Source organism: Oncorhynchus masou, unplaced genomic scaffold, assembly GCF_036934945.1.
Source record: "Oncorhynchus masou masou isolate Uvic2021 unplaced genomic scaffold, UVic_Omas_1.1 unplaced_scaffold_2723, whole genome shotgun sequence".
NCBI classification, from domain to species: domain Eukaryota; kingdom Metazoa; phylum Chordata; class Actinopteri; order Salmoniformes; family Salmonidae; genus Oncorhynchus; species Oncorhynchus masou.
The window spans coordinates 1,072-15,588 of NW_027009157.1; positions in this window are offsets into that span (position 1 = coordinate 1,072).

Genomic DNA, 14,517 nt, shown 5'->3' on the forward strand with positions numbered 1-14,517 from the left:
CTGACTGACCTGACCTACTACTACTGACCTACTACTGACCTGCACTACTGACCTGTACTACTGACCTGTACTACTGACCTGTACTACCACTACTGACCTGTACTACTGACCTGTACTACTGACCTGCACTACTGACCTGTACTACTGACCTGTACTACCACTACTGACCTGCACTACTGACCTGTACTACTGACCTGTACTACTACTGACCTGTACCTGCACTACTGACCTGTACTACTGACCTGTACTACCTGTACTACTGACCTGTACTACTACTACTGACCTGTACTACTGACCTGACCCACTACTGACCTGACCTGTACTACTGACCACTACTGACCTGTACTACTGACCTGTACTACTGACCTGTACTACTGACCTGTACTACTGACCTGTACTACCACTACTGACCTGTACTACTGACCTGTACTACTGACCTGTACTACTGACCTGCACTACTGACCTGTACTACTGACCTGTACTACTGACCTGTACTACTGACCTGTACTACTGACCTGTACTACTGACCTGTACTACCACTACTGACCTGTACTACTGACCTGTACTACTGACCTGTACTACTGACCTGTACTACCACTACTGACCTGTACTACTGACCTGTACTACTGACCTGTACTACTGACCTGTACTACCACTACTGACCTGTACTACTGACCTGTACTACTGACCTGTACTACTACTGACCTGTACTACTGCACTACTGACCTGTACTACTGACCTGTACTACTGACCTGTACTACTGACCTGTACTACTGACCTGTACTACTGACCTGTACTACTGACCTGTACTACTGACCTGTACTACTGACCTGTACTACTGACCTGTACTACTGACCTGTACTGACCTGTACCTGACCTACTACCACTACTGACCTGTACTACTGACCTGTACTACTGACCCACTACTGACCTGACTACTGACCTGTACTACTGACCTGTACTACTGACCACTACTGACCTGTACTACTGACCTGTACTACTGACCTGACCTGTACTACTGACCTGTACTACTGACCTGTACTACTGACCCACTACTGACCTGTACTACTGACCTGTACTACTGACCTGTACTACTGACCTGTACTACCACTACTGACCTGTACTACTGACCTGTACTACTGACCACTACTGACCTGTACTACTACTGACCTGTACTACTGACCTGTACTGACCCACTACTGACCTGTACTACTACTGACCTGTACTACTGACCTGTACTACTGACCTGCACTACTGACCTGTACTACTGACCTGTACTACTGACCTGTACTACTGACCTGTACTACTGACCTGTACTACTACCTGACCTGTACTGACCACTACTGACCTGTACTACTGACCTGTACTACCTGTACTACTGACCTGTACTACCACTACTGACCTGCACTACTGACCTGCACTACTGACCTGTACTACTGACCTGCACTACTGACCTGTACTACTGACCTCCACTACTGACCTGTACTACTACCACTACTGACCTGTACTACTGACCTGCACTACCACTACTGACCTGTACTACTGACCTGTACTACTGACCTGTACTACTGACCTGTACTACTGACCTGTACTACTGACCTGCACTACTGACCTGTACTACTGACCTGTACTACTGACCTGTACTACTGACCTGTACTACCACTACTGACCTGTACTACTGACCTGTACTACCACTACTGACCTGTACTACTGACCTGTACTACTGACCTGTACTACTGACCTGTACTACTGACCTGTACTACTGACTGACCTGTACTACTGACCTGTACTACTGACCTGTACTACCTGACCTGTACTACTGACCTGTACTACTGACCTGTACTACTGACTACTGACCTGTACTACTGACCTGTACTACTGACCTGTACTACTGACCTGTACTACCACTACTACCTGTGTACTACTGACCTGTACTACTGACCTGTACTACCACTACTGACCTGTACTACTGACCACTACTGACCTGACCTGTACTACTGACCTGTACTACCACTACTGACCTGTACTACTGACCTGTACTACTGACCTGTACTACTGACCTGTACTACTGACCTGTACTACTGACCTGCACTACTGACTACTGACCTGTACTACCACTACTGACCTGTACTACTGACCTGTACTACTGACCTGTACTACTGACCTGTACTACCACTACTGACCTGTGACCTACTGACCTGTACTACTGACCTGTACTACTACCACTACTGACCTGTACTACTGACCTGTACTACTGACCTGTACTACCACTACTGACCTGTACTACTACCTGTACCACTACTGACCTGTACTACTACTGACCTGTACTACTGACCTGTACTGACCTGTACTACTGACCTGTACTACTGACCTGTACTACTGACCTGTACTACTGACCTGTACTACTGACCTGCACTACTGACCTGCACTACTGACCTGTACTACTACCTACTACTGACCTACTACTGACCTGTACTACTGACCTGTACTACTGACCTGTACTACTGACCTGTACTACTGACCTGTACTACTGACCTGTACCTGACCTGTACTACCACTACTGACCTGTACTACTGACCACTACTGACCTGCACTACTACTGACCTGTACTACTGACCTGCACTACTGACCTGCACTACTGACCTGTACTACCACTACTGACCTGTACTACTGACCTGTACTACTGACCTGTACTACTGACCTGCACTACTGACCTGTACTACTGACCTGTACTACCACTACTGACCTGTACTACTGACCTGTACTACTGACCTGTACTACTGACCTGTACTACTGACCTGCACTACTGACCTGTACTACTGACCTGTACTACTGACCTGTACTACTGACCTGCACTACTGACCTGACCTGTACTACTGACCTGTACTACTGACCTGTACTACTACTGACCTGTACTACTGACCTGTACTACCACTACTGACCTGTACTACTGACCTGTACTACTGACCTGTACTACTGACCTGTACTACTGACCTGTACTACTGACCTGTACTACTGACCTGTACTACCACTACTGACCTGTACTACTGACCTGTACTACTGACCTGTACTACTGACCTGTACTGACCTGACCTGCACTACTGACCTGTACTACTACTGACACTACTGACCTGTACTACACTACTACCTGACCTGTACTACTGACCTGTACTACTGACCTGTACTACTGACCTGTACTACTGACCTGCACTACTGACCTGTACTACTGACCTGTACTACTGACCTGTACTACCACTACTGACCTGTACTACTACTGACCTGTACTACTGACCTGTACTACTGACCTGTACTACTGACCTGTACTACTACTGACCTGTACTACTGACCTGTACTACTGACCTGTACTACTGACCTGTACTACTGACCTGTACTACCACTACTGACCTGTACTACTGACCTGTACTACTGACCTGTACTGTACTACTACTGACCTGACCTGTACTACTGACCTGTACTACCACTACTGACCTGACTACTGACCTGTACTACTGACCTGTACTACTGACCTGTACTACTGACCTGTACTACTGACCTGTACTACTGACCTGTACTACTGACCACTACTACCTGTACTACTGACCTGCACTACTGACCTGTACTACTACTACTGACCTGTACTACTGACCTGTACTACTACTGACCTGCACTACTGACCTGTACTACTGACCTGTACTACTGACCTGACCTGTACTACCACTACTGACCTGTACTACTGACCTGACCTGACCTACTACTGACCTGTACTACTGACCTGTACTACCTGACCTGTACTACTGACCTGTACTACTGACCACTACTGACCTGTACTGACCTGACTACTGACCTGCACTACTGACCTGTACTACTACTGACCTGTACTACTGACCTGTACTACTGACCTGTACTACCACTACTGACCTGTACTACTACTACTGACCTGACCTGCACTACTACTACTGACCTGCACTACTGACCTGTACTACTGACCTGACCTGTACTACTGACCTGTACTACTGACCTGTACTACTGACCTGTACTACTGACCTGTACTACCACTACTGACCTGTACTACTGACCTGTACTACCACTACTGACCTGTACTACCACTACTGACCTGTACTACTGACCTGCACTACTGACCTGTACTACTGACCTGTACTACCACTACTGACCTGTACTACTGACCTGTACTACTGACCTGTACTACTGACCTGCACTACTGACCTGCACTACCACTACTGACCTGTACTACTACTGACCTGTACTACTGACCTGTACTACTACCTGACCTGTACTACTGACCTGTACTACTGACCTGTACTGACCTGCACTACCTGACCTGTACTACTGACCTGTACTACTGACCTGTACTACCACTACTGACCTGTACTACTGACCTGTACTACTGACTGACCTGTACTACTGACCTGTACTACTGACCTGTACTACTGACCTGTACTACTGACCTGTACTACTGACCTGCACTACTGACCTGTACTACTGACCTGTACTACTACTGACCTGTACTACTGACCTGTACTACTACTGACCTGACTACTGACCTGTACTACTGACCTGTACTACTGACCTGTACTACTGACCTGTACTGACCTGTACTACTGACCTGTACTGACCTGCACTACTGACCTGTACTACTGACCTGTACTACTGACCTGTACTACTGACCTGTACTACTGACCTGTACTACTGACCTGTACTACCACTACTGACCTGCACTACTGACCTGTACTACTGACCTGTACTACTGACCTGTACTACTGACCTGTACTACCTGTACTACCACTACTGACCTGTACTACTGACCTGTACTACTGACCTGTACTACTGACCTGTACTACTGACCTGCACTACTGACCTGTATTACTGACCTGTACTACCACTACTGACCTGCACTACTGACCTGTACTACTGACCTGTACTACTGACCTGTACTACCACTACTGACCTGTACTACTGACCTGTACTACTGACCTGCACTACTGACCTGTACTACTGACCTGTACTACTGACCTGTACTACTACCACTACTGACCTGTACTACTGACTACTGACCTGTACTACTGACCTGTACTACTGACCACTACTGACCTGCACTACTGACCACTACTGACCTGTACTACTGACCTGTACTACTGACCTGTACTACTGACCTGTACTACCTGACCTGACCTACTACTGACCTGTACTACTGACCTGTACTACTGACCTGTACTACCACTACTGACCTGTACTACTGACCTGTACTACTGACCTGTACTACTGACCTGTACTACTGACCTGTACTACTGACCTGTACTACCCACTACTGACCTGTACTACTGACCTGTACTACTGACCTGTACTACTGACCTGTACTACTGACCTGTACTGACCTGTACTACTGACCTGTACTACTGACCTGTACTACTGACCTGTACTACTGACCCACTACTGACCACTACTGACCTGTACTACTGACCTGTACTACTGACCTGTACTACCACTACTGACCTGTACTACTGACCTGTACTACTGACCTGTACTACTGACCTGTACTACTGACCTGTACTACTGACCTGCACTACCACTACTGCACTACTACTACCACTACTGACCTGACCTGTACTACTGACCTGTACTACTGACCTGCACTACTGACCCACTACTGACCTGTACTACTGACCTGTACTGACCTGTACTACTGACCTGTACTACTGACCTGTACTACTGACTACTGACCTGACCTGTACTACTACCTGCACTACTGACCTGTACTACTGACCTGTACTACTGTACTACTGACCTGTACTACTGACTACTGACCTACTGACCACTACTGACCTGTACTACTGACCTGCACTACTGACCTGTACTACTGACCTGCACTACTGACCTGCACTACTGACCTGTACTACTGACCTGTACTACTGACCACTACTGACCTGCACTACTGACCTGTACTACTGACCTGTACTACTGACCTGTACTACTGACCTGCACTACTGACCTGCACTACTACTGACCTGTACTACTGACCTGTACTGACCTGTACTACTGACCTGTACTACTGACCTGTACTACTGACCTGTACTACTGACCTGTACTACTGACCTGTACTACTGACCTGTACTACTGACCACTACTGACCTGTACTACTGACCTGTACTACCACTACTGACCTGTACTACTGACCTGTACTACTGACCTGTACTACTGACCTGTACTACTGACCCACTACTGACCTGTACTACTGACCTGTACTACTGACCTGTACTACTGACCTGTACTACTGACCTGACCTGTACTACTACTGACCTGTACTACTGACCTACTGACCTGTACTACTGACCTGCACTACTGACCTGTACCACTACTGACCTGTACTACTGACCTGTACTACTGACCTGTACTACCACTACTGACCTGTACTACTGACCTGTACTACTGACCTGCACTACTACTGACCTGACCTGTACTACTGACCTGTACTACTGACCTGTACTACTGACCTGTACTACCACTACTGACCTGTACTACCTGACCTGACCTACTACTGACCTGTACTACTGACCTGTACTACTGACCTGCACTACTGACCTGTACTACCACTACTGACCTGTACTACTGACCTGTACTACCACTACTGACTGACCTGACCTGTACTACTGACCTGCACTACTGACCTGTACTACTGACCTGTACTACCACTACTGACCTGCACTACTGACCTACTACTGACCTGACCTGTACTACTGACCTGTACTACCACTACTGACCTGTACTACTGACCTGTACTACTGACCTGTACTGACCTGTACTACTGACCTGTACTACTGACCTGTACTACTGACCTGTACTACTGACCTGTACTACTGACCTGTACTACTGACCTGCACTACTGACCTGTACTACTGACCACTACTGACCTGTACTACTGACCTGTACTACTGACCTGTACTACTGACCTGTACTACTGACCTGTACTACTACCTGTACTACTGACCTGTACTACTACTGACCTGCACTACTGACCTGTACTACTGACCTGTACTACTACTACTGACCTGTACTACCTGACTACTGACCTGTACTACCTGACCTGTACTACTGACCTGTACTACTGACCTGTACTACTGACCTGTACTACTGACCTGTACTACTGACCTGACCTGCACTACTGACCTGTACTACTGACCTGTACTACTGACCTGACCTGTGCACTACTGACCACTACTGACCTGTACTACTGACCTGTACTACTGACCTGTACTACTACTACTGACCTGTACTACTGACCTGTACTACTGACCTGTACTACTGACCTGTACTACTGACCTGCACTACCACTACTGACCTGTACTACCTGACTACTACCACTACTGACCTGTACTACTGACCTGTACTACTGACCTGTACTACTGACCTGTACTACTGACCTGTACTACTGACCTGCACTACTGACCTGTACTACTGACCTGTACTACTGACCTGTACTACCACTACTGACCTGTACTACCACTACTGACCTGTACTACTGACCTGTACTACTGACCTGTACTACTGACCTGTACTACTGACCTGTACTACCACTACTGACCTGTACTACCACTACTGACCTGTACTACTGACCTGCACTACTGACCTGTACTACTGACCTGTACTACTGACCTGTACTACTGACCTGACCTGACCTGTACTACTGACCTGTACTACTGACCTGTACTACTGACCTGTACTACTGACCTGTACTACTGACCTGTACTACTGACCTGTACTACTGACCTGTACTACTGACCTGTACTACTGACCTGTACTACCACTACTGACCTGTACTACTGACCTGTACTACTGACCTGTACTACTGACCTGTACTACTGACCTGTACTACTGCACTACCACTACTGACCTGTACTACTGACCTGTACTACTACTGACCTGTACTACTGACCTGTACTACCACTACTGACCTGTACTACTGACCTGTACTACTGACCTGTACTACTGACCTGTACTACTGACCTGTACTACCACTACTGACCTGTACTACCCACTGACCTGACCTGTACTACTGACCTGTACTACTGACCTGTACTACTGACCTGTACTACTGACCTGTACTACTGACCTGTACTACCACTACTGACCTGTACTACTGACCTGTACTACTGACCTGTACTACCACTACTGACCTGTACTACTGACCTGTACTACCACTACTGACCTGTACTACTGACCTGTACTACCACTACTGACCTGCACTACTGACCTGTACTACTACTACTGACCTGTACTACTGACCTGTACTACTGACCTGTACTACTGACCTGTACTACTGACCTGTACTACCACTACTGACCTGTACTACTGACCTGTACTACCACTACTGACCTGTACTACTGACCTGTACTACCACTACTGACCTGTACTACTGACCTGTACTACTGACCTGTACTACTGACCTGTACTACCACTACTGACCTGCACTACTGACCTGTACTACTGACCTGTACTACCACTACTGACCTGTACTACCACTACTGACCTGTACTACCTGACCTGTACTACCTGACTACTGACCTGTACTACTGACCTGTACTACTGACCTGTACTACTGACCTGTACTACTGACCTGTACTACTGACCTGTACTACTGACCTGTACTACTGACCTGTACTACCACTACTGACCTGTACTACTGACCTGTACTACTGACCTGTACTACTGACCTGTACTACCACTACCTGACCTGTACTACTGACCTGTACTACTGACCTGTACTACTGACCTGTACTACCACTACTGACCTGCACTACTGACCTGTACTACTGACCTGTACTACTGACCTGTACTACTGACCTGTACTACTGACTACTGACCTGTACTACTGACCTGTACTACTGACCTGTACTACTGACCTGTACTACTGACCTGTACTACTGACCTGTACTACTGACCTGTACTACTGACCTGTACTACTGACCTGTACTACTGACCTGTACTACCACTACTGACCTGTACTACTGACCTGTACTACTGACCTGTACTACCACTACTGACCTGCACTACTGACCTGTACTACTGACCTGTACTACCACTACTGACCTGTACTACTGACCTGTACTACTGACCTGTACTACTGACCTGTACTACTGACCTGTACTACTGACCTGTACTACTGACCTGTACTACTGACCTGTACTACTGACCTGTACTACTGACCTGTACTACTGACCTGTACTACTGACCTGTACACACCACTACTACTGACCTGTACTACTGACCTGTACTACTGACCTACTACTGACCTGTACTACTGACCTGTACTACCACTACTGACCTGTACTACTGACCTGTACTACTGACCTGTACTACTGACCTGTACTACTGACCTGTACTGACCTGTACTACTGACCTGTACTACTGACCTGTACTACTGACCTGTACTACTGACCTGTACTACTGACCTGCACTACTGACCTGTACTACTGACCTGTACTACTGACCTGTACTACTGACCCACTACTGACCTGTACTACTGACCTGTACTACTGACCTGTACTACTGACCTGTACTACCACTACTGACCCTGTACTACTGACCTGTACTACTGACCTGTACTACCACTACTGACCTGTACTACTGACCTGACTACTGACCTGTACTACTACTGACCTGTACTACTGACCTGTACTACTGACCTGCACTACTGACCTGTACTACTGACCTGTACTACTGACCTGTACTGACCACTACTGACCTGTACTACTGACCTGTACTACCACTACTGACCTGTACTACTGACCTGTACTACCTGTACTACTGACCTGCACTACTGACCTGCACTACTGACCTGACTACTGACCTACTACTGACCTGTACTACTGACCTGTACTACTGACCTGTACTACCACTACTGACCTGTACTACTGACCTGTACTACTGACCTGTACTACTGACCTGACCTGACCTGTACTACTGACCTGTACTACTGACCTGTACTACTGACCTGACCTGACCTACTACTGACCTGTACTACTGACCTGTACTACCCTACTACCTGTACTGACCACTACTGACCTGTACTACCACTGACCTGTACTACTGACCTGTACTACCACTACTGACCTGTACTACTACTGACTGACCTGTACTACCACTGACTGACCTGTACTACTGACCTGTACTACCACTACTGACCTACTACTGACCTGACCTGTACTGACCTGTACTACCACTACTGACCTGCACTACTGACCTGTACTACTGACCTGTACTACCACTACTGACCTGTACTACTGACCTGTACTACTGACCTGTACTACTGACCTGTACTACTGACCTGTACTACTGACCTGTACTACTGACCTGTACTACTGACCTGTACTACTGACCTGTACTACTGACCTGTACTACTGACCTGTACTACCACTACTGACCTGTACTACTGACCTGTACTACCACTACTGACCTGTACTACTGACCTGTACTACTGACCTGCACTACTGACCTGTACTACTGACCTGTACTACTGACCTGTACTACCACTACTGACCTGTACTACCACTACTGACCTGTACTACTGACCTGTACTACTGACCTGTACTACTGACCTGTACTACTGACCTGTACTACTGACCTGTACTACCACTACTGACCTGTACTACTGACCTGTACTACTGACCTGTACTACTGACCTGTACTGACCTGTACTACTGACCTGTACTACCACTACTGACCTGTACTGACCTGACCTGTGGTACCACTACTGACCTGTACTACTGACCTGTACTACCTGACCTAGTACTACCACTACTGACCTGTACCACTACTGACCTGTACTACTGACCTGTACTACTGACCTGTACTACTGACCTGTACTACTGACTACTACTGACCTGTACTACTGACCTGTACTACTGACCTGTACTACTGACCTGTACTACCACTACTGACCTGTACTACTGACCTGTGGTCCACTACTGACCTGTGACACTACTGACTGACCTGTACTACTGACCTGTACTACTGACCTGCACTACTGACCACTACTGACCTGTACTACTGACCTGTACTACTGACCTGTACTACTGACCTGCACTACTGACCTGTACTACTGACCTGTACTGGACCACTACTGACCTGTACTACTGACCTGTACACTGACTGACCTGTACTAACTGACCTGCACTACAATGTACTACTGACCTGTACTACTGACCTGTACTACTGACCTACTGACCTGTACTACTGACCTGTACTACTGACCTGTACTACTGACCTGTACTACTGACCTGTACTGACTGCACTACTGACCTCCACTACTACTGACCTGTACTACCTGACCTGACCTGTACTACTGACCTGTACTACTGACCTGTACTACTGACCTGTACCACTACTGACCACTACTGACCTGTACTACTGACCTGTACTACCACTGACTGACCTGTACTACTGACCTGTACTACCACTACTGACCTGTACTACTGACCTGTACTACTGACCACTACTGACCTGTACTACTGACCTGTCCACTACTGACCTGTACTACTGACCTGTACCACTGACTGACCTGTACTACTGACCTGTACTACCACTACTGACCTGTACTACTGACCTGTACTACTGACCTGCACTACTGACCTGTACTACTGACCTGTACTACTGACCTGTACTACTGACCTGTACTACCACTACTGACCTGTACTACTGACCTGTACTACTGGTCCACTACTGACCTGTACTACTGACCTGTCCACTGACTGACCTGTACTACTGACCTGTACAATGACTGACCTGTACTACCTGACTACTGACCTGCACTACTGACCTGTACTACTGACCTGTACTACCACTACTGACCTGTACTACTGACCTGTACTACCACTACTGACCTGTACTACCAATGTACTAATGATGCGGTCCAATGACAGTATGTGTTCTAGTGATGCAGTCCAATGACAGTAGGTGTTCTAATGATGCAGTCCAATGACAGAGGGTGTTCTAATGATGCGGTCCAATAACAATAGGTGTTCTAATGATGCAGTCCAATATTTTTTTTAACCTTTATTTAACTAGGCAAGTCAGTTAAGAACAAATAATGATGCAGTCCAATGACAGTAGGTGTTCTAATGATGCGGTCCAATGACAGAGGGTGTTCTAATGATGTTGGTCCAATGACAGAGGGTGTTCTAATGATGCAGTCCAATGACAGTCGGTGTTCTAATGATGCGGTCCAATGACAGAGGGTGTTCTAATGATGCGGTCCAATGACAGAGGGTGTTCTAATGATGCGGTCCAATGACAGTAGGTGTTCTAATGTTGTTGGTCCAATGACAGAAGGTGTTCTAATGATGCGGTCCAATGACAGAGGGTGTTCTAATGATGCAGTCCAATGGCAGAGGGTGTTCTAATGATGCGGTCCAATGACAGTAGGTGTTCTAATGATGCAGTCCAATGACAGTAGGTGTTCTAATGATGTGGTCCAATGACAGAGGGTGTTCTAATGATGCGGTCCAATGACAGTAGGTGTTCTAATGATGCGGTCCAATGACAGAAGGTGTTCTAATGTTGTTGGTCAAATGACAGAAGGTGTTCTAATGTTGTTGGTCCAATAACAGTAGGTGTTCTAATGATGTTGGTCCAATGACAGTAGGTGTTCTAATGATGCGGTCCAATGACAGTAGGTGTTCTAATGGTCCAATGACAGAGGGTGTTCTAATGATGACAGTAGGTGTTCTAATGATGTTGGTCCAATGACAGTAGGTGTTCTAATGTTGTTGGTCCAATGACAGAAGGTGTTCTAATGATGACAGTAGGTGTTCTAATGTTGTTGGTCCAATGACAGAGGTGTTCTAATGATGCGGTCCAATGACAGAGGGTGTTCTAATGATGCGGTCCAATGACAGTAGGTGTTCTAATGATGTGGTCCAATGACAGTAGGTGTTCTAATGATGCAGTCCAATGACAGTAGGTGGTGTTCTAATGATGCGGTCCAATGACAGTAGGTGTTCTAATGATGTTGGTCCAATGACAGTAGGTGTTCTAATGATGTTCTAATGATGCGGTCCAATGACAGAAGGTGTTCTAATGTTGTTGGTCAAATGACAGAAGGTGTTCTAATGATGTGATGGTCCAATAACAGAAGGTGTTCTAATGATGTTCTAATGATGGTCCAATGACAGTTCTAAGGTGTTCTAATGATGCGGTCCAATGACAGAGGGTGTTCTAATGATGCAGTCCAATGTCCAATGACAGAGGTGTTCTAATGATGTCCGTATGTGTTCTAATGATGCGGTCCAATGACTAATGATGCGGTCCAATGACAGTAGGTGTTCTAATGATGCAGTCCAATGACAGTAGGTGTTCTAATGATGCGGTCCAATGACAGAAGGTGTTCTAATGATTGTCCAATGACAGAGGGGTCTAAATGACAGTAGGTGTTCTAATGTAGGTGTTGGTCCAATGACAGACTAATGAGTAGTGTGTTCTAATGATGTTGGTCCAATGACAGAAGGTGTTCTAATGATGCGGTCCAATGACAGAAGGTGTTCTAATGATGCAGAAGGTGTCCAATGACAGAGGGTGTTCTAATGATGTCCAATGGTCCAATGACAGTAGGTGTTCTAATGTTGTTGGTCCAATGACAGAAGGTGTTCTAATGATGTTGGTCCAATGACAGTAGGTGTTCTAATGTTGTTGGTCCAATGACAGAAGGTGTTCTAATGATGCGGTCCAATGACAGAGGGTGTTCTAATGATGTGGTCAAATGACAGTATGTGTTCTAATGATGCGGTCCAATGACAGAAGGTGTTCTAATGATGCGGTCCAATGACAGTAGGTGTTCTAATGATGCGTCCAATGTCCAATGACAGTCCAATGACAGTAGGTGTTCTAATTATGTTGGTCCAATGACAGTATGTGTTCTAGTGATGCTGTCCAATGACAGTAGGTGTTCTAATGATGTTGGTCCAATGACAGTAGGTGTTCTAATGATGCAGTCCAATGACAGAGGGTTTTCTAATTATGCGGTCCAATGACAGAGGGTGTTCTAATGATGTTGGTCCAATGACAGTAGGTGTTCTAATGATGCAGTCCAATGAAAGAAGGTGTTCTAATGATGCGGTCCAATGACAGTAGGTGTTCTAATGTTGTTGGTCCAATGACAGCGGGTGTTCTAATGATGCGGTCCAATGACAGTAGGTGTTCTAATGTTGTTGGTCCAATGACAGAAGGTGTTCTAATGATGCAGTCCAATGACAGTAGATGTTCCAATGATGTGGTCCAATGACAGTAGGTGTTCTAATGATGCGGTCCATACACATGACCGTCACATATGTTCGTATCCCTCCCCGTTTCACTTTGTTTTATTCCGTTTGGTGCCTAATGAACACGCCCCCTGTTTCATCATTAAAGAAGACTTGATAAAGAGTAACTGTTGGGTTCTTGAGGAAAGAACATTGTCACAGTGCCCATCTCTATGGGTTATGAATGTGATATGAGTTCTTATATAGGTGC